The sequence below is a fragment of the Pongo abelii genome, chromosome 16, assembly GCF_028885655.2.
Source record: "Pongo abelii isolate AG06213 chromosome 16, NHGRI_mPonAbe1-v2.0_pri, whole genome shotgun sequence".
NCBI lineage: Eukaryota > Metazoa > Chordata > Mammalia > Primates > Hominidae > Pongo > Pongo abelii.
In genome coordinates this window covers 30,111,812-30,115,041 of record NC_072001.2, presented here as the reverse complement: position 1 = coordinate 30,115,041, position 3,230 = coordinate 30,111,812, and positions in this window count along the sequence as shown.

Sequence of the window (3,230 nt, the reverse complement as noted above, 5' to 3'; positions counted from 1 at the left end):
GTGTACGTGAGCTAGGCCTCTGGAGATAGACTGAGTCAAGCTCAGATTCTTCTACTTTTTCCTTCAGAGTGTTTGGATCAGATTCAGTGTTGGACTATGGGAATGGTAATAGCACGTACTTCTTGAATGTTGGCAGGATTGTATGAACTAGTAACATTTACAACACATAGTGTATGCTAACTAGTATGACAACTTTTTCTAATTGTCAGATGTATTACTGAATGAACTGTAACATTTTATCATTATTTTATATATCAGAATGAAAAAATAAAAGCACTAACAAGTAATGAAACAAATACTTATTACTTAACATTTTAGAAATCATGATGTCAGAATCACTTCAAGATTTTATTTACAATTATTGGAAAAACCTCTTCTGAACTTACATTCATGTAGGTATTTGTCTTGTATCACTCCCATAATCACAGAACATAGAAGCAAAGGTATGCCTAAAATTTATTCCATTCAGAGCAAAGTCTTTGAAATCACTTTTACTTCACTAATCCATGATTAGTTATTCATCATCTGTGGTAATCAGAAGCACTGGTGATCTGGTGATGCTGCATGTCTTTCTTTTTCTTTTTTTTTTTTTTTGAGATGGTGTCTTGCTCTGTTGCCCAGGCTGGAGTACAGTGTTGTGATATTGGCTGACTGCAGTCTCCAACTCCCAGTTTCAAGTGATTCTCTTGCCTCAGCCTTCCGAGTAGCTGGCATTACAAGTGCATACCACCATGCCTGGCTAATTTTTTTTTTATTATTTTTAGTAGAGATGGGGTTTCGCTTTGTTGGCCAGGCTGGTCTTGAACTCCTGGCCTCAAGTTATCTGCCCTCCTCAGCCTCCCAAAGTGCTGGGATTACAGGCGTGAGCCACCATCCCCAGCCACTGCATTTCTTATGGGAGTCCTGGACTACTCTTTGTGAGATTATCTTTCCAACCTTATCACACCTCCTCTGCAAGTTTGTTGATGATATTATCCAAAGATATCAATGGAAGATCCTTAGGCCAGGTTCATTTATGTGTACGTGAGGACAGTTACATTATAACTGCCTTCTGGCCAATAGTGTCCTAATACTATCAGATGTAAAATGCTGCATCTCTATTTGAAAGATGTGAAAATGTGCACTCTAGGATGAATGGAACATACCATTTTTTCTCTGCGACTGCCCATTAATCATTGTTAAGTTAGGGTGGCACATCTGCTGTATTCTCTAGTCTATTATTGAGAAAACGTGTATCAAAGCATTTTCACAAATTTAACCACCTCCATTTATATTCTTCCTAGCTATTAAAAATATCATTCTTTTACTGGAGTATTGGAATGCCTATTTTCTGTATGGAGAAGTTGTTTTATAAACCATGTTTCGTGAAATTCATTGAGAAACAAAATAGAAATTTTGAAGAGTTAGTTATTTGAAAATAACTGGAGTGATAGTTTTTTAAAGACGGGAAAAACTGTGTATTTCAAATTTCTGGCCTTATTCTAGAAATATGAGCAATGTTTTGCTACAGTCTGCAATATAAATTCAATGCTTGTATCCATAACATATGTTTTTTTTTTATTTCTCATGCTGATCCTTTAATCACATAGCAGGTAATTACACAAATTACCTTCTGATCAGTCACTGCGAACTAGGTGCTCTATGGTCTTTATAAAATGTTTTGTTCTGCCCCCTTACTACTCTGGTTAACTTCACTTTGGGGCTATTGAATATAGGAATAACTTTTGGTGTTCCCTCATGAATTTATTGACTAAAAAGGAAACATGCAGTTTAGGATTAAGTGATAAAGAAACCCTTAGAGTTTACAATGTAGGATATTGACTGAAAGTTTACCTAGAGATGTGCACTCCAGGAATTATGAATTATGTGAACATGCAGTTATCATCTCAAATATACAGGCCATTCATTCACTGAACACTAACTTCTGATCAGGGTAGAGTTTTGGGTACTTGCTTCATGATGTGGTCTGAGAATCTGGCTTGTTTGCCATGACAGCTTCTTGAAAAGGCAAGCTACTAGTAAATGTGGTGGTTTAATATACTGTGGAAAATCATACCTTCCTTTCTACTGGGGAGTTTGGTGCTTTGCTTCACTGTACTTTGTCATCTGTGCATGTGGCATCATATTAGTACAGTTTTGTTTACTGCCTGCTTTTTTTTAAATCCTGACCTTTATAATTTAATTGATCCTGATTTGCCACATTTAAATGCATCCCTTCCATCTAGATCTACTAGTGTCTCACTTATGGACTGCCTGGTTTTTTTTTTTTTCATCCTAGATTCAGGTGAGTCACTGTATTTACAGTCTACATCGTGATACATTAGAATAGATGCATGTAATTGGAGAGGGAAGGGGGATTTGACTCGTCAGGTACCTCTTATACAATATCCAGTTAAAACTAAATAAATGGAATAACCCTTGACATGTTAAGATGTGGAATTTAAATGAGGCTGTCATGTCTTAATGAGTGAAGTATGAATGTGAAGTTACAATCTTTCTTCAATAACAAATGCTCACGTAACTGCACCTAAATAACTGTTATACTGATTTACAGATGAGGTTTGTGGTCCAGGTCAGCTTTCTCTCTCACTCCAGGTCACAGAAACTCATTTTCTCACTGAAACTATGTGAAACTATGTGGTATGGAGAATATACCCCATGATATTAAACATAAAACAAGATACTTGACTTTGTGGATACTAGGAGTAGAGTGTACAGTATGGTTTGTAAGCTTTGTAGTCTTTGCAAACATGGTTTCTGGAGACAGTGCTGCTGCTACCCAACAGAGTGCTGTGGTCTGTGACAGGGCATCATGTGGGGAATGAGTGGTCAACATCTCTGTTGTAATGTGGAACACATACAGAATCATCAGTCATCCTGTGTTCATCTTTTGGATCACTGCATGGTGAAGTTGGGATATGTTGTAACTGGTCTGTTCTTTTTTCTGTTCGTATGGCACTTTCTCCACCTATGCACAGTATATGTATATCACTCACTAGCCTTTACCTGCAAAACACTTGGTAGAGATGTATGTCTAGGTCTTTGTAAGCAAGGACTAACCTAAACCACCATAGTTGTAAGCTTTTATGTTGTATCTGCATGGCCATACTTATTCTGTGGATTTTTTTCGTGTTAGCAATGGGTAATATAATTCTACAGTGTAAGCGTCAACAGAATAAATGGTTCTAAAGAATTCATCATGGAGACTTCAGAATGAAAAGAAATTACGG